Source organism: Pongo abelii, chromosome 10 (assembly GCF_028885655.2).
Source record: "Pongo abelii isolate AG06213 chromosome 10, NHGRI_mPonAbe1-v2.0_pri, whole genome shotgun sequence".
NCBI classification, from domain to species: Eukaryota; Metazoa; Chordata; class Mammalia; order Primates; family Hominidae; genus Pongo; species Pongo abelii.
This window is the reverse complement of record NC_071995.2, coordinates 4,861,202-4,883,494: the sequence shown is the minus strand read 5'-3', so window position 1 is coordinate 4,883,494 and position 22,293 is coordinate 4,861,202. Positions and strand designations below refer to the sequence as shown.

General features: G+C 43.5%; 1 protein-coding gene across 5 annotated transcripts in view; it reads right to left on the bottom strand.

Annotated features, from left to right (window-relative positions):
- Nucleotides 1–22,293, bottom strand: part of KCNA6 (potassium voltage-gated channel subfamily A member 6) — a 39,829-nt gene that overhangs the window by 3,013 nt on the left and 14,523 nt on the right. For 2 of the 5 annotated variants that reach the window (XM_054526723.2, XM_054526722.2), the window contains exon 2: nucleotides 8,398–8,497. The exons of 2 other annotated variants lie outside the window; for them this stretch is intronic. The gene's annotated coding sequence lies outside the window, so the exon portion shown is untranslated. Of the gene's footprint in view, nucleotides 1–8,397; nucleotides 8,498–8,786; nucleotides 8,972–22,293 lie in introns of those variants that run through there. One more of the 5 variants, XR_008511789.2, reaches the window with a different exon arrangement.

Here is a 22,293-nt window from a genome sequence, read left to right as displayed (position 1 = left end):
TCAAGGAAAGCTGGCACCGTATAAGGCTCTGGAGGAACTCTACTGAAAGCAAGGAGTTAAGTTTGAGGAGAACATCCACATGCTGAACGGTGAGACAGCTGGCCATTTTCCCTGCTCTGCTCCCAAGGTAATATCGAACAGGCAGCTGGAGAATATTTTCCTAGAAAAACCAAAGGATTCCAAGACAAAAAGGCCTGTAGACACTGGAGGCCCCCAGTGACACAGCCTGATCCCAGCTTCATCACTCTGCAGTAAGCTCACCACTCCACAAGCTCCAAAGACACAGAGATTCCAGTAAGCTTCTTAGTACTTCACTCATGCAAATGAACAGAGATCATCAAATTACAAACATCTCAGGAAAGCCTCTGAAAGGTCAAAACCAAAGACAGAAACTCAGAGAAAACAGAAAATTCCAGAAGCAAGAAAAAAACTTCAGATATATTTAAAATCCTCAGATAAATAAGATGGACTATTTTATCCATGAAACAAGAACAGGCTGCTATTAAAAAAAAGGAACCACCCAAGAAGAAGAAAATAATTCTTTGGAAATTAAAAATATGACAGCCAAGATCAAAACTTCAATAGGAGAGCCAGAAACTAGAGTTGAGGAACTCTGCCAGAAAGTAGAATGGAAAAGAATAGAGAAAAAATAAGGAAATTTGAGAACCAGCCCAGGGGATCCAGAGTTATAGAAAAAGAGAACAGGCAAAAAGAATGAAAGAACATTATTAAAGAAATAGTTTTTTAAATGTTCAAGAATTGAAAACATGCATTTCCAGACCCAGAGTGCCCAATGAACACTCAAGAAAATGGATAAAAATAGACCTACATCAAGGTATAGCATCATGAAATTTAAAAATTAGGATATCAGATTTTATCAAAAGCTTCATTAGAAACTAGAAGACAATAGGGGTGGTTTTCAACCTCAAATGCTATCCTCATCAAAGCAACTACTTGCAGCAGAGAGGCAGAGGGAAATCTCTGGACAATAGCAAAGAGGTGTTCCAGCTGGGCGCGGTGGCTCACGTCTGTAATCCCAGCACTTTGAGAGGACAAGGCAGGTGGATCACAAGGTTAGGAGATCAAGACCATCCTGGCTAACATGGTGAAACCCCCTCTCTACTAAAAATACAAAAAAAAAAAAAATTAGCTGGGCGTGGTGGCGGGCACCTGTAGTCCCAGCTACTCGGGAGGCTGAGGCAGGAGAACGACGTGAACCCGGGAGGCAGAGCTTGCAGTGAGCTGAGATCGCGCCACGGCACTCCAGTCTGGGAGACAGAGCGAGACTCCGCCTCAAATAAAAAAAAAAAAAAAAGAGGTGTTCCAGGACAGTGGTGAAGCAACAGGCCTAGACTATCCTGGAGCAGGGGGACAGAGTGGTCCCGGAAGTCAAGATGAAGGTGAGAGAGAGCCTGGTGCATTTGCATGTAGCAGGAGATTTACGTTTCTGGTGGGAAGTTTACTGAACTCCACTCTCCATTTGGGTGTCAGTGATAGGTATATAGAAAACTAAACAAGGAAAAAGAAGATGTTCAGTAACTCCAGAAGAAAGCAAAAAGTAGTACAAGAAAGGAAACAGAATTACAACACTACACTTGATGTGGCTTGAGGAGGAATACTATTGACACCATCTAATAAAGTAGGATGAACACTGAACTAACAAATATGTCATTTATATTACAGTGGGTTGAGATGGGTATGTGTCTATATTGTGGAGAGTAATGGTGGGTAATGTAAGAAAGCTAAATCCTTATCTTCCATAGTTGGAAGTCAATTTTCCTAAGACTTAAAAAATAAAAATTAAAAAGCAATGTAAGTATGTTACAGGTCTAGCATCCCTAATCCCAAAATCCCAAATCCAAAATGCTCCAAAGTCTGAAACTTGCTGAGTGACAACATGAAATAGTGACACCTTTGCTTTCTGGTGGTTCGATGTACACAAACTTTGTTTCATGCACAGAGTTATTTAAAAATTACCTTCAGGCTATGTGTACAAAGTGTATATGAAACATAAATGAATTTTGGTTTAGACTTGGGTACCATCCCCAAGATACCTCATTATGTATATGCAAATATTCCAAAATCAAAAAAAAAAAAAAAAAAAACTCTAAAATTTGAAACATGTCTGGTCCAGGAATGTGAGATAAAGGATCTGCAACCTGTACTGAGAAATCCAGTGACAAATGTAGAAGAAACAGCTAAAGAGTTCCAAGAAATTGTTTCTGAAGGATGCAAGATAGGGATGAGGAAGGCTAGGGCAGGGGATTGTTACTGTTGTTATAAGCCTTATTGAAATATTTTACCTTTTTATCCTTAGACTAATATTTTAATTGAAAAGAAAAGAAATGACACATGAAAATGGCCCCAAACTGGGTCTCTAGACTGAAGAGCCTGAGTTCTGAGGTTGCCAGATTTAGCAAAAACAAACAAAAAAGGACACCAGGTACATTTAAATTTTACATTTAAATCTTTTAGTACAAGTATGTCCCAAACATTGCACAAATTACTCCTAGTTTATCTAAAATTCAAATTTAACAGGCATCTTCTGTTTTTTCTAGGAACCCTATGCCTCATGTCCAACACATCCACAACAATGCACATAACCATGATTGCAAAGCATCCATAAAGAGAAAAGCTTAACAACCTGCAGAGGGAGAGAAGTTCATGTACAAAGAAATCAGAAAAGCGTTGACTTATTGCAGCGAGGGTGGAAGTTAGGAAGCAGCAAAGCAATGCTTTCAAAATTCTAAGAAACCATGATACCCATTCTGGAATTTAACATCCATCCAATAATTAATAAAGTTTGAGAACTGGATAAAGGCATTTTTAGGCATGAAAGCTCAAAGCTGTACTTTCCATTTACCCTTTCTTACCCTACTGTAGGGTTTGTCCCATCCAGAGAAGAAATAAACCAAGAAAGAAGAAACATATAGCCCAGGAAAACGAAGACCCAATGTAGAAGGGAAGGAAAAGAATTCCCAGGACACCAGCTGTACAGGGCAGAGAGAAAGCAGGCAAGACAGTGGGGGAGGGAAGCCTCCGGAATGGAAGACACCAGGGGGAAAGGAACCAAATGGTCCAGAGCCTCATGCATCTGATCCCATGGAAAACCATGTTTAGAGGGTTTTTTACAACTTCATTGGCAAATCTGGAAAGAATTATAAACAGGAACACTGAAAATTAAGCAGGTGAAGAAAATGAGGCAATTATTAACAAAATGTTTATAAGAGATTAAATGAACATTATAACATACTGCTTGGCAATGCAGAAAATAGTCTTTGATAGTAATAATGACAGATACACTGAATACTGATTTAACCAAAAAATTATGGAGGAGGCAGAGAAAGTGGTAGACGACATACGGCTTCATGTACAAAGGCAAGAGGTAATGCCCATCACGCAGAGTCACAGTCCTTATGGTAGCCCAAAGGCCCTATGCAATCTGTGTCACCCTGGCTTACCCCACCCAAATTACTCTCCTCCTCATTCACTTTCCTCCAGCAGTAAAGGCCCCTTTGCTGTTCTGTTACCCCATGTCCTCCCACCTCAGGGCCTTTGCACATGCTGTTCCCTTTGCTGAGCATGCCCTTCCCCTAATATCCACAGGGTCCAGTCCTCCCATCCTTCAGGTTCTGTACTCAGATGCCATCTTCTCAGTAAGGTCATCCCCTTCTCCCACTCCATTATTTAACACTGTACTTCTTCCCTGACATTCCCTACATTACCTCTGCTGTTGTTTACTTTTCTCCATATTATTTATAATCTCTATGAAGGGCACCACCTCATTATAATGAGATGATTATAGTAATATTTTATTTAAATATTTGCTTATTCTCCCTACTGTAATTAAAGCACCATGAGGACAGGGAATTCTGTTTGCTACATGTATCCATAATTTGTTTGCTGATGCATCTATGGTTAGAACAGAGTGACTGGCACATACTAGGTGCTTTAGAAAGAAAAAGTAAATCAAGAAATAGCAACATCTGCATTTACTGGGAAAAATTAAAGGTCAATCGCAGAAAACGAACTTAAGATAAATGAAGTGGTCCCCCTATGGATTGGCTTCATGGTAAGGAAGACATGGGCAAGAGAGAGACATGGGCAAGCTGGTTTTCCTTGGAAACCTTATACTATTGATATGGTTTTGGATCTGTGTCTCCACCCAAACTTTATGTCAAATGTAATCTCCAATATTAGAGGTAGGTCCTGGTGGGAGGTGACTGGGTAATGGGGGTGGAGTTCTCAAGAATGGTTTAGCACCATGTCCTTGGTGCTGTCCTTGAGATAGCGAGTGAGTTCTCATGATATCTGGTTGTTTAAAAGTATGTGGCACTGCCCACCTTGCTCTCTTGCTTCTGGTTTCGCCATGTGAACTGCCTGCTCCCACTTTGACTTCTACCATGAGTAAAAGCTTCCCAAAGCCTTCCCGGAAGCAGATGCCTCCATGCTTCCTGTACAACCTACAGAACTGTGAGCCAATTAAACCTCTTTTCTTATAAATTATCCACTCTCAGGTATTTCCTTATAGCGATGCAAGAATGGCCTAATATAACTATTGTTTCGCTTTTCAAACTGTGTGCATATATTATTTTAATAAAAAGTAAAGAATTTTTAAAAACGTGATCATTGTTTTGCCCTCCACCCAAATCATATTTCATTCTAATACCAAAATGAAGTGACTATTGAATTATCTACTATTTTGTATTATTAATGCCTAGAAGTCATCCTCTTCCTCCCTTTCTGTCTATCCCACCACCTCCAGTTGATTCCCAAGTACCAAAGCTTTCACCCTCTCAAAGCTCTCAACCCCATTCACCTCTTTCCATCTCCATCACCATTGCCCTAGTCCCACCTTTCACCTGGCCATGGACACAAGTTTTATAATTGGTCCACCTGCATCCATCCAGTCCCTCCAATCCATTACACTGTGGCCAGACTGATACTTTCACTCACAAATCCAATCATATTACCCCATCTGATATGGTTAGGCTGTGTCCCCACTCAAATCTCATGTTGAATTGTAATCCCCAATGTTGGGGGTGGGACCTGGTGGGAGGTGATTGGATCATGGGGGTGGATTTCCCCCTTGCTGTTCTCATGATAGTGAGTGAGTTCTCATGAGATCTGATTGTTTGAAAGTGTGTAACACTTCCCCTTTTGCTCTCTCTCTCTCCTGCCGCCACATGAAGACATGGTTGCTTCTCATTCACCCTTCCACCATGACTGTAAGTTTCCTGAAGCCTCTCCAGTCATGTTTCCTGTATAGCCTGTGGAACTGTGAGTCTATTAAACCTCTTTTCTTCATAAATTACCAAGTCTCAGGTAGCTTTTTATAGCAGAGTGAGAACTAACAAACCATTTCACCACCCCACCACTTAAAACCTACCTAAGGCATTCATCCCGTGGCTCCAAGGCTGAAGATAAAACTCAACCTGTGGAGCTAGCTCCAAGCTCACCGTGCTCATACTTACCATGTTTCTCTAATCATGGGGCCTTTGGATATACTGTCCCCTCTCCCTGGAATGTGGTTTCTACCTCCTTTGACTATTTAACTCCTGTTAGTCATTCAAATATCAGCTAAAATGTCATTGAGTTAAATGTCCCTAATTTGGACTTTCATAGCAGTTTTGTGGGTATCAGTTCCTAGTAACATGTGCACAGTTGCAATTTTACATTTGGGCTTAATGGATTAACATCTCCTTCCACTCCTCCTCCTCATCAGCACACACACACACACACACACACACACACACACACACGTAAGCTCCATAAAAGGAAGAAATCTTTTGTTTCATTTATCACTATATCCCCAGTGCCTAGAAGACAGGAGGACCTCAATACATATATGCTGAAAAATTGGTATGAAACATTATTCTTTACTATGGCAATAACCAGTATGTATTGCTTTGGTTTAAATAACATTTTATTCATCTGTCTCATCTCTACCCTAAAATTCTACAACTTGGAGATCGCATGTTTTTTCTTTGAATGCCCTGTTTCCCTCTCTCCTCTCTATATTACCAGTCCCCATTTTTAGATATAAAATTTAAATTTCTGGAAATGGAAATTGACTGACAGAAAGCGTGCAAAAGATCATGTGTTGTGAGTTTCTATGCCGGCAAGCTAACATGGTACAAAACCCTCCTTCACAGTTTGCCTTTTAGACATAATCATCGATGGTACATTTCCAGCACTTCACACATGATCTTTAAATATGTTACCTTCCTCTGCACTTTAATACATATTCAACTGGCTGAATTCCACTGAACATCTGATAGACCACTTTGGGCAAATCTAATGATTTTCATCTTGCCTCAAGTCTATTAAGTTTTAACACCTATGCTTTGTGCTGTAGATGTCTCTATTTTCTTCTCACTTTTATAAAATAAGGACAAAAAAATGCCAAAAATAAGATTAAATCAATCTTATTAAATCTTTATTATTTATTTTATAATCTTAATAAATTGCCAAATTATTATACATACAGCATTATTATACAGAAAAGATGGTGATACTGGCTGGCTGATGGGGCCACCATAAGAATGCTCATCTGTCAGCTAACGCACACGATTCCAAATTCAGCATAAGATGAGAGCATTAGGGGATTCTAAATTTGAACATCGAATGTTGAGCACCACTTGTTTATACTCCTTGTGCAATTAGGTACTGCCTGATAATCCAATATTAATGTCACCCTTTGCTGAATAAAATGAGTTTAAATTCATCCTTTCTTTTTCTTCCTGCTTATCAGGACTATATGATCAACTAAATATTCTTTAAAGTTCCTTCTAAGGAGTAAGACTATCAGGTTGTCTTCCTTAAGTAAGCTCCCCTCAGACACAAGCTGCAATCAACATGGGGAGTCCTAAATTTTTGTGTTCACAATATAATACAATTGAGAATCTTCCTTGTGTGCACTTTAAAAACACCCTATCCTCTGCCTCCAATCAGTCTCTGGCAATAGCTAGCTATTGGGGGACACATCCCTAAATGAGCTCCACTCCCCAGAGCTTGGGCTATGCCACATCAGCAGGGAATTCTGGGACCAGAATCTGAACCATCCTTCTTGCTGACCCAGTGTGTACCACTGATCATCTCAGTCTCATTGGAGTTAGGCTCAACAGATGTTCCCCAAGCATTCTGCCATTTCTGTGATTGATGTGAAACGTGTCATCCCTTAAAACCTTGAGCTTGGTAAAATTTTCTACTTCCCTCAGATTTGTCACTAGAGCCCTGTGCATTCATTCCCAGGAGGTAAAGAAGTGGCATGCAACAAGTTAGGGCTACAGTTTATGCTTTTTAGTAATAGCCATTCTGGCTGGTGTGAGATGTTATCTCATTGTGGGTTTGATTTGCATTTCTCTAATGATGAGTGATATTGAGCTTTTTTCGTGTGCTTATTGACCACGTGCATGCCTTCTTTGGAAAAGTGTCTGTTCAGGTCTTTTGCCCACTTTTTATTGAGGTTGTTACTTACAGGAAAATAGACCAGACACTCTCAAGCGTCACTTTATCTTTAAAAGGATGTATACATTATATATATATATATATATATATATATATATATATCATAATCATCAGTGAAATGCAAACAAAATACCATTTTATGCCCACATCAACTGCTTCTTTCTCCAACTAGAATATTCAGGAGTGATATAAACCCTTTCATACAGAGCTTATGATTTCTTTTCCCTGTTTGCCTCTTACCATAGCCATCCATTATAAATTTTCATGATGGAAGTTTTTTCTCTTCCAAAAGAAAAAGTACACAGTCATTATAAATAATTCACTGACTTCAGAAAACCATAAAAAAGAAACAAAAAATTGTGAATGTCCCTTCTACCCAGAAAAAAAAGCACTTTGCCTTTGGAGTCACACAAACTTGGTCTTAAGCCAATTGCTTGGTGGCCTCCTCTGATAAATGGGAATTATAATGGAAGCTACTCCACAATGGGAGGATTTAAGATAATGTTGGTATAAGGCACAGTGTTCTGTAACTGCTAGCTATGACTATTATTATTAACATAACTTCCAGTCTTTTTTCTATACATGTATACATACATGTCAATGGGCACTTTTTATGTTTCCACAGGGTGGCTTTTGTTTCCTGAATAGTTATTTAGAAAATACATTGCTTTGATAAATAAATACAGTTGACTTTGAACAACTTGGGATTAGGGGTGCCGACCCCTGAGCAGTTGAAAATTTGCATAGAACGTTTGACTCCCCCAAAACTTAACTACTACTGTCGACCAGAAGCCTTGCTGATGACATAAAAAGTCATTTAACACATATTTTGTATGTTATATGTATTATGTAGTATATTCTTACAATAAAGTAAGCTAGAGAAAAGAAAATGTTAGGAAAATAATAAGGAAGAGAAAATATAGTTACTGGTTATTAAGTGGAAGTGTATCATCGTAAAGGTCTTCATCCTCATTGTCTTCACACCAAGTAGGCTGAGGAGAAGGAGGAAGACGAAGGGTTGGTCTTGCTGTTCCAGGGGTGGCAGAAGCAGAAGAAAATCCATGCATAAGTGACTCATGCAGTTTAAACCCATGTTGTTTACAGGTCAACTACATTCAATTTATTAAGATTATAAATCTTTAAACCAAGTCTTCCTTAAGTTTTTGAGTTCAATGCACAAACTTTATTATTCTATGCATAAGCAGAGTTTGCCTGCTTTTTTATGCATATTATGCCTGAACTCCTGAGAGCCTTTGAAAGCAATCAGAGCAGGAGAATATCTTATGCACCAATGTTTGTGTTTCCCCAAAACTCACATGCTGAAGCCCTACACCTCAGGATGCCTGTATTTGAGGATGGACCTCTAAGGAAGTAGTTAAGGTTACATGAGGTCATAAGGGTGGGGCCCTAGTCCCATGGGATTGGTGACCTCATAAAAAGGGGAGAGACACTGGAGCTCTTTCTCACTCTGTGCACAGACGAAAGGCCATGTGCATCCTCAGCGAGAAGGCAGCCATCTGCAAGCCAGGAAGAGAGCCCTCACCAGAAACCAATTTGCTGACATCTTGATGACGGATTTCTAGCCACCACAGCAGTTAAAAAATAAGTCTCTGTTATTGAAGCCTCCAAGTGTATGGTATTTAGTTATGGCAGATAGGTTATATGCTCTGTTCAAAATCAGGTAGCAGGTAAACAGCAAATAGATATAACAAAGTTTCTCATTTTTCAGAGGCGACTGAGTAAACTGGACCATCATATCCCATTTCAACTAGGCTACACTTGAAAAGCAATAAGAGGTCAAGAAAAGCAGCTGTCTTCAGTCACTGCTCTGCAAATAGTATCACCCTGTAAACTCACTGGTAGCCCCCAGTGTGTGTAAGGTGCCACCTCCCAGTATCAAAGTCAGGGAGCAGGGCTCCTAGACAAGCCAGGAGCCACAGAGGCTGCAGGCAAAGCTTTAGGTTTGTTTCTGAATAAACCTATTCATCAAACATCTCCACTCAACTTGATTCCCAGGCAGCTCTGAAATTTTTATGGAGGACATCCCAAGAACAAAAGAGACACTGTTCCTTACCACCCCCTCCAAGCAGTCTGAGGAAGGGGTTCTTAGGCTCCGGGAGAGGGTCAAGGGGATGCCACTGTGGCCATGGCCACAGGAGGTGGAACTTATGAGACCCTGCAGCTGAGGACAGTCAGATGACGATAACCACCCCACCTTAAACCCTCTTAGTGGGTGTGCTTAATTTTCTACTCTCTCAGAGTGGAACACTTGGAGAGCAGTCTCTGCAGCCTAGCGCAGCAGCACCCAAATACAAAGGCTCTCTTCAAACCACCTCCGAGCTGCAGAGCCCGCACTCACGCAGTCTATCCATGCACTCCCAACAAATGCTCAGTAAGTGACTGTAGCCTCTTCTGCTTGGGTTTCCATAAAAGCCTCCCATAGGTGGAGCAACGAGGAGTGCGTGGAGAGCAGTCTACCCACACAGGCAATAAAGGGTTGCATTGTCCACAGAGGATATTAAAACAATAATACTGGCCAAAAGTTCATAGCTTTTTATTTCCATATGTGTCTGTAAGTAGAAAAAAACACAAACTTCTTCCTCTGCTCTCACACCACAATCAGCACAGATTTCTGTGATAAAATCTTTGGGGATTCCTCCCCATCAACATGCAAACAATTGCAGCAGATACCAGCCAGTGTCCTCCAATTCCATTCTGATGCTGTCTACCTGGAGATAGCATCAGATCCCACAGGTTGAGGGCTCAGCCCCACAAGACTGCCCCCAACTTCCAGTGCCAGTCACAGCCCCACGTTGTTTTGCCTGTGCTTCTGAGGGACTGGTTTTATACACTGGAGTTGCCATGACCCCCTCCTTGGGTTTGCTTAATTTGCTAGAGTGGCTCACAGAACTCAGAATACTTACTTCCATTTATGGGTTTATTACAAAGGATAGTGATGAAGAGATGCACAGGGCAAGGTATGGATAAGAGGCACAGAGCTTCTATGCCCTCTCAGGGTGTGCCACCTTCTAGGAACCTCAATGTGTTCAGCTATCCAGAAGCTCTTTGAAACTGGCCTTTTTGGAGTTTTTATGGAGGCTTCATTACATAGGCATGATTGATTTAACCACTGGCCATTGATGATTGCCTTGACCTTCAGCCCCTCACCCCTTGTGGGGGGCAGGATTGAAAGTTCCAGCCTTATAATCCTGCCTTGGTCTTTTCAGTGACCAGCCACTGTCCTGAAGCTATCCAGGGGCTGCCAGCCATCAGTAAACTCATTGACATACAAGAAGACATCACTTTGGAGATCCCTATGCCAGGAAACAGGATGAAGATCAAATATATATTCCACAATATCACAGTTAGCAATTATAAGCAATATCAATGATAAAGTATTTCTCCTGGGTGAGCCGCCGGGGCATGTCTCCCTGCAACTGGCTGTATCAGACACTCCCACTGGGTGCCCTCAATGCTAGTCTGTCCCACTCCCATCTTGCTTCAGCCAGAGGCATCATTCCTAAATGTGACCTGAGGATGTCACTTTGATCTAAAACTCCTGCTTGCTCCCATGGCCTTCAGAATGAATCCCACTTCTAAGCAGCTTCATGACTCTTCACAATCTTGAGTCTTTATTATTATTTTTCTAGCCTTTCCTGCACCCTTTCTCTCACCCCATATATCCCAAGCTCCTAGGTCCTTGAACACAGCATCCCATTCTCGAGCCCCGTGCTTTTGTTCAAGCCATTTATTTTATTAAGAATTTTATTTTCAACAATGAAAATTCCAAGTCATCTTCCAAGGCCCTGCTGAAGTGTTAATTCCCCTGGGAAACCTTCCCTGACCCCCTCCAGTGCCAAGGAAGAATTTGTTGTTCTTCCTCACTTACCCAGACCACCCGTTACCTGCCTTCCCAGTATTACTTACTGCAGAGTCCACCTGATCTACTCGCTGCTGGCAGAGTCCAATTAACAAGAGTGAGGTCTGGTATAAAGACAGTGACTTTTGGCCAGGCATGCTGGCTTGTGCCTGTAATCCCAGCACTTTGGGAGGCCAAGGCAGGTGGATCACCCGAGGTCAGAGTTCATCATGACCAGCCTGGCCAACATGGTGAAACCCCGTCTCTACTAAAAATACAAAAAAAAATAGCCAGGCATGGTGGCAGGCACCTGTAATCCCAGCTACTTGTGAGGCTGAGGCAGGAGAATCACTTGAACCAAGGAGGTGGAGGTTGCAGTGAGCCAAGGTTGTGCCATTGCACTCCAGCCTGGGCAACAAGAGCAAAACTCCATCAAAAAAAAAAAAAAAAGTGACTTTTTATTCCATAGCTACCTTAGGGGAAGAAGTACAGGCTTCCTGCCTTAAGGGCACCACTTTGCTTTTGGAACAGAAAGAAGGTTCTTTTTAAAGGGGGCCTAGCATGAATGACATGCAGGAAAGGAAGCCAGCAGGTCGGGGTACACATATTGGCTTCGGTGCCTTATCTATCAGGCAGCTGAGTTGATGTCTTTGCGGGCAGAACTAGGTTGTCAAAGGTAGCCAAAACTCTCCAGGTGGGAGACAGTTTCATAACAAGCAACTTGGGTTGGAGATTGACTGTTGTCCCATGAGGAAGTCTCCTGGTGGGAGAGTTCCACTCTGTAGCTTCTAAGCACATAGTTAGATGAAATTGCCCTGTAGGGAGTGTCTGCTGAAGGGAAGGTAAAGGTTAGAATTACATTTATAAAGGGCTAAGTAGGAAGTGGGAACAGGGGGAAATGGAGAAAAAAAAGGAAAGAAAAAAATAATTTAAAAAAAATCATTCTTGGCCGGGTGTGGTGGCTCACGCCTGTAATCCCAGCACTTTGGGAGGTTGAGGCAGATGGATCATGAGGTCAGGAGATCAAGACCATCCTGGCTAACATGGTGAAACCCCATCTTTACTAAAAATACAAAAAATTAGCCGGGCGTGGTGGTGGGTGTCTGTAGTCCCAGCTACTTGGGAGGCTGAGGCAGGAGAATGGCATGAACCCGGGAGGCAGAGCTTGCAGTGAGCCAACTGCACTCCAGCCTGGGCGACAGAGCAAGACTCCATCTCAAAAAGAAAAAAAAAAAAAAAAAAATCATTCTCTGTTTCTTAGAAAAATGGGAGTACTCAGTTACGTTTTGCATGTATTAGCTTCCCTCCTATATAGACTCCAAGAATGCTAAATTCCTAATCCCAATAGTTGAATCCAATACATTGGTTAGGCTACATTTTACTAGTTAACAGAGTTATTGTGCCTTAAGTCAGTCCTCATAACCAGCTTGCTTTTCAGTCCCTGGCCCCTTGGGTGGGACCAGGCGCCTTTTCTTTCTGTCCGTATGATTCTCACTCCATGAAATCAGCTGGGTAAGAGGGCTTAGAACCACTTTTGGGTCCTGTTCTCTCACCCTCCTGAAAGTCACCTCTAAAAGAGCTTGTCACAGATTTTGACTCCAAGGTAGATGAGAGTAAGAGACCCCACTTTGGCCTGTAGTCCCAGTTGTGGGTTTCAACTCAGTCTTTTACTGGAGAGCCCTGAATTGCAGGTAGCTGGGTCCTGCTTTGGATACTAATAAAGTGGTACCTTGCTGCCTGCATTGGTCTTTACTGTCAGAACCCACTGGTGATAAGGCATGAACAGCAGGGCAGGATCTGGGCCCTCACATAAGCCCTGAAAGTCTGCCCTAAATCCCCAAGCCCCCGATTCTACCATTTACCACCATTGTACTACAGTCAGCTGTCTACTCGTATCTGCCATCTAGACGTGACCTTCTTAGAAGATTAAAGTTTTGCTCCCCTTTAATTCTCTAGTGCCTCACACATATAGGCTTAATATCAATGTCTATTTAAAAAAAAAGTGGGTACAAGGCACCACATAAATTTCTTCTTCCACACCCTACTGGTTCCAGCCTGGGCAACAAGAGCAAAACTCCATCTCACCAGCTGACAGCCCCCACTACCGTCTTTGTGCTCTCAGAACCCCAATTTTGTTCAGGTTTCTGGAAGCCAACATTTCAAAGAAGACAGGCTGGCTGGGCATGGTGGCTCATGCCTGTAATCTCAGCACTTTGGGAGGCCAAAGTGGGAAGATTACTTGAGCCCAGAAGTTTCAGACCAACCTGGGAAACATAGCAAGACCCTGTCTCTACAAAAAATAAAAATAAAAATTTATTAGCCAGACATGGTGGGTGTGCCTGTAGTCCCAGCCATTCAGGAGGCCGAGGTGAGAGGATCACTTGGACCTGAGACATCAAGGCTACAGAGAGTCATGATCATGCCACTGCACTCCAGCCTGGGTGACAGAGAAAGACCTTGTCTAAAAAAAAAAAAAAAAAAAAAAAATTAATTTAAAGAAGAAGGAGATGAAGAAGGAGAAGCAGAACAAGAAGAAGACAAGTCCCTCCCAGCCTGGGGATGACTCTAAGTTAATCATGGTAACCCTAGCCGTTGGTCTATTCTGGTTAGGACAGCCCCGCCCTAACCACAGCCTAAGGAAAGGCTCATAGGAGACAGCTGGGGAAGTTTTCCTCATCCTTAGGCTCAACCCTTCCTGCCTTCACACACTGTTGTGTGAGGACATGATGCTTGGAACTGCTGCTGCCATCTGTGAGCATGAGGCAAAAAGCCAAGCAAGTCCTAAGAACAAACTTCTTCAAGCCCTAACATCATTGGCTATGGCAGACCCACTACAAAAAATGCTTCCAATGCTCCATCTGCCCTTGGCAATGTGACCTTGAAGCTCCTTCCATGAAGAGGCAGCGTCCATTTCCCCATCACTGAGTTTTAGTCAACAGCATTGCAGCAGAAGTGACTGCACCAACTCCAAATCTCATCTCAAGAGGGATACTCCAGGCTGCCCTGCTAGAGACATGGGAGCAACATGGGCAAGATACTGAGACTCCCTGGCCAACAGACACACAACCCCCAGCAGCACCACCTGATCAACCTAGAGGTGACCACAGATGCATGAGGAAGCACAGGTGAGACCAGAAGAGCTGCCTAGCTGAGCTCAGCCAAAATTGCTGACTTGCTTGAATTGGGAGCTATAAAGTAATAGTGGTGTTCCAAACTCTTCAGTTTTGAACTGATTAGCTACGTAGCCATAGCTAACTGATGCATTACCAATCCTGAAGCTGTCCTTCCTCAAGACTCCATTTCTTATGAGATAAAAAATGTTCTCTTTTTTTTAATGCCACTGTTATATGCAGCCTATAGTTCCCTGATATTGTGCTCTGAGGAATAAAAACGATGAGACAGGGCCCTGCCTTCAAGAAAATGGCAGCCCAATTGTACCTAAGACATATTTTCAACTAGGTTGTTGACCCCTTGAGGTGAGGGTTTGGTTGTACATGTATGTCTAGAAAGGACTCTTACAGTCTAAAAATGTACAGCAACACAGGGTAACCTCTGCTGAGTGCAAAAGGAATGGTCCAGTCCACATATAGACTTCATGAAGAAAGCTGGATATGAGCTAGGTGGTCTTTGAAGGAGATTTAGGATTTAGAGCAATGAGGACAGAGGGAAGATTGAGAGAGGCAGGACCCTCTCTGGGTCTAGAAAGAGGTTCTAGAGACAGGTGAGTGACTAGGAATTGAATTCAGATGTGGTGATTTAGGGCATGAAGCACATAACAAGGACAAAACAGTGCCTCAATGCAGGCCCACAAATGTTCATTCTATGAGGTGAAGAATGAACAGAGAGGCCAGAGGTACAAGCCAATGTCCTCTGCAGCCACCCTCAAAAGAGTATCAAAAAGCGTATTGTCTCAGGGGTATCAGGCCACCGCCCCATAACCTCAGATGTGACCAGGCCTGAAGGATCTCCTTCTACCTGTGCGTCCCTGCACCCCTCACTTTATCTTACCCAGTGGGTGCACTGCCACTGGGGTGGGGTAACAGAGCAGGCCTTTAATCAATGCTGGGTTGTAGGCTGAACAAACTTCACAAGGCTAGAAAAAAAGTAATAGAGAGGTACTTGGTTTTTCACATTGCCAGAGTCTCACATTTCCCTCTCTGTCTGAGTTTTCCCAAGCCTACAAGGCATGGTCGTGGGCTGACTGATGACACCCAGGCTCTGTGCAGAGCATTCCCCTGGGGTCTGAAGAAAAGCAAAGAAAGGCCCCTGTTCTCTGGTCCCAACCACAAACATGAGGGCACTAAATAATTCCACAACTACACCAGCTTCAGAATCAGAGCACTAGGAAGGAGGGAGCTATTACTCATTTTGACCAGGAAGCCTTGTTTTATTTAGCAATGAGTATTTGCTAAGCATATCTTCTACTCAATAGAACACCCTCGCCATGTTTCTGCGAGGAGACCAGAGTGATCCCCATTTTATACTGGAGGAACACAAGGTGTATGAGAAATGTGCCCAAGATCTCAACACTAGTGACTAGGAGAGCCAGGGTTTGAGCCCAGATCAGTATGATACTGAGACCTGCACCCTCTCCGTATATAGTACGTAACAACTATCATTTCTTCAAAGTCTGAGCTGAATGGAAGCTCTCATAAAAGATTATTTTCAGAAGCTTTGTGTCTTAGCCAAGGGAGTAAGTGAATTAACACATTGGACTCCAAAATCCAGCTCTGTTATAAAGTAGTCGTAGTAGCCATGTGGCCTTGGGCCAATCAAGTCATCACTCAGGACCCCAATTCTTTTTGGCATTTATAAAAAGAGAAAGAGGAGCTGGAGGATGGATCCGATCCCTTCTAGCTCCCATGGCTGGGAGGTTTTCCATCTCTTCCATAGAGAGGCTAGCCCAGACTGAACCAGAACCTTTTTTTCCTGACTAATGGTTTCTAGGAAAGAGGCTCATGCTGGCTGGCTCTCAGGCTCAACCCTGGTCCAATCCACCGTCAGCAGGACGGGATCAAGCAGTACCAACTTGGCTGGCTGCTTGTGGGTGATAAGGGGATATTGTGAAGGACTCTTGGACCCTCTGGTAGCTGCCTGACAATGTCCAGCCAGAACAGTAAAGATCCACCAAGCCAGCCGCTCTGGGCCGCATGCAACTTCAAGGACCACTTTGTGCATCTGCACCAAGGCTCCCTCTGTTTCGAGAAAGGAGAGCTCGTCGGTCCCATATTCCTCCGCAGTCCTTGCAAATCCTCTCACCTGGCAGGAAAGCCACCTAAGGTTGTTGTATAAGAGGAGGAGGCACAGTGGGGACCAGCTTTGTTGGCAGAGAGCTTACCTTTCCTGAAAGTCAGTGCTGAACGATCAGAAGTCACTGAGGACCCTGCTGACTCCCCCACACCAACTCACAAAACCAACAACCCGTGGTGGGCAGGGCCAGAGAGAGGAAAGTGAACGATATCCTGCAAGAGTCTGCTAGCCGGTGGCTTCGTCTCAGTTGCAAGGCTGCTGAATAGGTAGGTAGGTAAAGGGAATGGGGAGAATCAGCGTTTGGAACTCTTCCCTGGGTGCAGCGCCACTGCCTGCATTGCCTGCAAGGCAAACCCCGCCTTCTCCCGCAGCCTCCCACTCCAGCCAAGCAGCCCAGGGACAGAGGCTGCAGGATTCTGACACAGGAAGTCTGCAGTCACTGGGAGTCTCTCCAAGATACAGCCTGTGTGAAGGAAAAGGTTTGGACAAGGAGAGGAACAGTAAAGAGAAACAAAAGTCATCGGTTTGAATCGGGAGAGATTTTGAGCCCGCAGTTGGTTGCGGGGTGGAGGATGGCGGAAGGGGCAGCTGCCATCTGCCCCTTGTTCTCTTTCGCTGGCCACCTTGTTAAGCTCCCATTGGCCAGGTGTCCGGAGTGGGACTCACCACTGCAGGGGGCTCCAGCCCCACACAGCCGTCTCCCAGGAAGGACTCAGGTGGGCTTTCAGGTTATCCGGCGTGGGATGCAGGGGTGAAGGAAGCTTTGGTGGTGGATGTGAGAATTTGGGATGGGGGTGTGAGGCTGTAGCCGGGGGCAGCGGTGTTTGGGATGAGACTTTCCCGGCTCCTGCCATGCACCGTGCACGGTGCTTTCTGCAAGATGGCATCGAAGGGGCTGGAGCTTGGGGACAGCATGTCTCTGTCCTCAGACCACGGTGGAGGATGTGGACTGTCCAGGCTCCAAGCTGTACATCCCTCAGTGCCATGACCTAACTGTTAAGTGGGATGGAGCATGGGAGGGAAACGCAACTGCACCTTTCAGAGAGAGGCCCTCTGAGCAGGAAGAGTGGCTGCAGTAGAAAAGATGTGGCTGAGAAGGGGCAGAAAGAGCCTCGCGAGCATCAGCACTAGGAGAGGCAACTGATTTCATCCTGAGAGTCTCAGGGGAGTGGAGGCTGCCCCTTCCTAAAAGAACTGGCAGGACTGGCCATGAGCCAAGTAGAGAACAGCTGCTGCTGACTGAGAGAGAAGCTGTGCAGCCTTAGGCAATTCAATCAACCTCTCTCGGCCAAGGTCAATATAATAATGCCTGCTTTACTGACCTTAGTGAATTGTTACGATGTTCAATGGTGAAAGAGAGTTGTAAAATGTGAAGTGCAATTAAATGTATAGGTGCGATATTATCACCAGAACTTCTTAGGCTGGGGGTACCCAACTATGGCTGCACACAAGAACTTCTAGAGACATTTTTTTTTTTTAATCCTGCACTTGGAAACCACCCTAGATCACTTATTCAAATTAGGGCAGGCAGTCAGCAGAAGGACAGGAAGTGGTACTCTTTTCAAAAGAATCTGGTGATGCTGATATCCTATGAAGGTTGAGACCTGCTACCTAAGACTTCCCCAAACTCCCTGAAGATGATCACTCAGAGCACGTTTTTTAAAAAAGCATATTCTCAGGTTTCTCCCAGATCTTCTGAATCAAAATTTCAAGGGGTCCTGGCAACCTCTATATTTAGCAAGCAATAAGAGCAATGTGGACACATTATGCCAGTGAAAAGTTTTCGATTAGCTCCTTTTCTACTGGATAATCATATCCAGCAATGCTTCTGGACAGCACAGGCAAATCAGCTCAAGGAGGGGAAGCACCCTCCTCAGACGATAAGTACAGACATGCTTTGGGGGGATGGGGTTATAATAGATGGCCAAATCCCATCCTATTCCTGCTCCACCGGAGTGAAACTCCAATTACAAAATGACACATTTCCCAGCCAAAGTGCCTGGGAACCTTAAGATAAAAAGGAAACAATGATGAGTTATCTATAACTAACAGCATCAATTATGAGTGCTTTATTGTTGTGTCAATAGATTTTCAGGCTTTCTTGCTTCACACTCTGCTAAGTCCGTTCCATTCATAAAACTATACAAACACACGCATATCGCACATGCACTCAAAAACACAGAGACCCCAAGCTCGTCAAACACACAAATGGGAGGACGAAGAGGATGACAGGAGCCGGTGAACTCTCATCAGGCAACTGCATTACTCCATTCTAGCATTATTTGCAGGATTCCATGCTACATCAGCGATGTTCCCAGGTAACAGGACCCCAGGGATTCTTCATTTTAGCTCTTTCATCCCACAGGGGCAATACTAGCTTAGCAGATAAGAGCACAACTCTGGAGCCAGACTGCCTAGGCTGAAATCCTAGCACCCCACTTATTGGTTGTGTGTGACTCTGGGCAAGCTACTTCTGTGAAATGGAGATAATAACGGGGCAACTGGGACGATTAAATGCGTTGGTACACATAAGACCTCAGAGACATGCCTGGCACACAAGATGCTACGTGAGTGTCCGCTGCTATCAGTGATTGTTGTTTCTGTTGTTGTTTTACTATAGGTGAGAAAGGTGATACCTAGAAAATTAATTGCTCACTTGGTTCACATCTCTTGACTCTTTTAGGAGTACAGCCAAGAAAGGAGTCATAAATGTGAACAAATAGCTACACTACAAGTGTTCGTTGTAGCATCATTCATTAGAAGCAACCTGAATGTCCAATAGGAAGTGGGTTACCAAAAGAATGCTGCATCTCTATGACGGCTATGTAGTAATTGCCTGAGAAAACTAGAGATATAATAGGAAGCTTTTCAAATGAAATGCTGAATGATCTCTATAGAGATACAGATACAGACATAGACAAAGTTAGTCTGGGGGAAAAATACAACCGAGTTCCAACACTGAGTGTCTCTATAGAGATACACATACAGACATAGACAAAGTTAGTCTGGGGGAAAAATACAACCGAGTTCCAACACTGAGTGTCTCTATAGAGATACACATACAGACATAGACAAAGTTAGTCTGGGGGAAAAATACAACCGAGTTCCAACACTGAGTGTCTCTACAGAGATACACATACAGACATAGACAAAGTTAGTCTGGGGGAAAAATACAACCGAGTTCCAACACTGAGTGTCTCTACAGAGATACACATACAGACATAGACAAAGTTAGTCTGGGGGAAAAATACAACCGAGTTCCAACACTGAGTGTCTCTACAGAGATACACATACAGACATAGACAAAGTTAGTCTGGGGGAAAAATACAACGAGTTCCAACACTGAGTGTCTCTACAGAGATACACATACAGACATAGACAAAGTTAGTCTGGGGGAAAAATACAACCGAGTTCCAACACTGAGTGTCTCTACAGAGATACACATACAGACATAGACAAAGTTAGTCTGGGGGAAAAATACAACCGAGTTCCAACACTGAGTGTCTCTACAGAGATACACATACAGACATAGACAAAGTTAGTCTGGGGGAAAAATACAACGAGTTCCAACACTGAGTGTCTCTACAGAGATACACATACAGACATAGACAAAGTTAGTCTGGGGGAAAAATACAACCGAGTTCCAACACTGAGTGTCTCTACAGAGATACACATACAGACATAGACAAAGTTAGTCTGGGGGAAAAATACAACCGAGTTCCAACACTGAGTGTCTCTACAGAGATACACATACAGACATAGACAAAGTTAGTCTGGGGGAAAAATACAACCGAGTTCCAACACTGAGTGTCTCTACAGAGATACACATACAGACATAGACAAAGTTAGTCTGGGGGAAAAATACAACCGAGTTCCAACACTGAGTGTCTCTACAGAGATACACATACAGACATAGACAAAGTTAGTCTGGGGGAAAAATACAACGAGTTCCAACACTGAGTGTCTCTACAGAGATACACATACAGACATAGACAAAGTTAGTCTGGGGGAAGAATACAACCGAGTTCCAACACTGAGTGTCTCTACAGAGATACACATACAGACATAGACAAAGTTAGTCTGGGGGAAAAATACAACCGAGTTCCAACACTGAGTGTCTCTACAGAGATACACATACAGACATAGACAAAGTTAGTCTGGGGGAAAAATACAACCGAGTTCCAACACTGAGTGTCTCTACAGAGATACACATACAGACATAGACAAAGTTAGTCTGGGGGAAAAATACAACCGAGTTCCAACACTGAGTGTCTCTACAGAGATACACATACAGACATAGACAAAGTTAGTCTGGGGGAAAAATACAACCGAGTTCCAACACTGAGTGTCTCTATAGAGATACACATACAGACATAGATAAAGTTAGTCTGCGGGAAAAATACAACCGAGTTCCAACACTAAGTGTCTCTATAGAGATACACATACAGACAAAGACAAAGTTAGTCTGGGGAAAAAATACAACCAAGTCCCATCACTGAGTGTCTCTGGTGGTGGGGATATGGGATTTTTATTTTCTCCCTTATAGTTTTCTAAATTGGGGTAATTTTCTATGATGAGCAGATATTCCTTTTAGAGTCTGAAAATAAAGTGTTCAATTGAAGCAACTTGCTGAAGGTCAAACAGCACATTAGGAGCCCACACGGGCTTCCTATCCCCGTCCAGGGATTGTGAGGCTTCATGAGGCTGCACTAAGAGTAGGAAGGAAGCTGAGAGGGATGAGAATGATGAACACACGTCAAAAAGCAGCAGGACCTTGGTGGAGCCGTGCAGGGCTAGGCCCCAGCTCGGAAGCTTCCCAGGGCAGAGCTGTGAGGTCAGAGCTAGACACTTTTCCAGGGACTTTTCTATCCCAGAGCCACCCTGTGGCACAGTGAGGTGACCCAGGCACTACAATCCAATGCCTGCCCTTGGGGCTGCTCACTGCTCTCTCCCAGAAATGGAAAAAGCCAGCTTCTATTTTGTCTAAGGATACCAGAGAGTAACACCAACCTTGCTTTCCTTTGTCCTTTCTACAGACTTCTTCCTCTAGTGTGGAGTCTGAGACCCAGGGAATACTGGTTCGCATCCCTGCTGGGCCGCACTCCCCTGCTTCTCCTTAATATAGAAATGTCTTTTCTTGCCCAGCATTTTTCCCATCATAATGCCAAGGTGCTTGAAACGGCCAAAACCAAGGAATGTTTATTTTGCAACACCGAAATAAAGAAGGATCTGGAATCACTTAATAACTAGGATAGACTTCATCTAAGAAAAATAGAAAGAAAGGAGGGAGGGAAGGAGGAGGGAAGGGCGAGAGAAAGGAAAGAAGGAAGGAGGGAAGGAAGGAAGGAGGGAGGGAGGGAAAGAAGGAAGCAAGGAAAGAAGGAGGAAGGAGGAAAGAGGGGAGGATGGAGGGGAGGAAGGAGGAAAAGAGGTAGGGAAGGAAGGAAAGCAAGAGGGAGGATGGAGGAGAGGAGGAAAGGAAGGAGGGAGGAAGGAATAGAAGCAGAAAGGAAGGAGAAGGAAGACGTTTATCATTGCTTGACAGTAGACAAAAATTATTGTATCTCTTTCAAAACTTTGCTACAACCTGCTCAGTATATTTTTAAATGTAAGTTCTGATCTTTGTAAAATAATAGACTGGAGTATATGAGCTCTGAAATTCAGTGATTCTACATAAAGTTGAAAACCTAGTAACTCCAACACTCTTTTTCAAA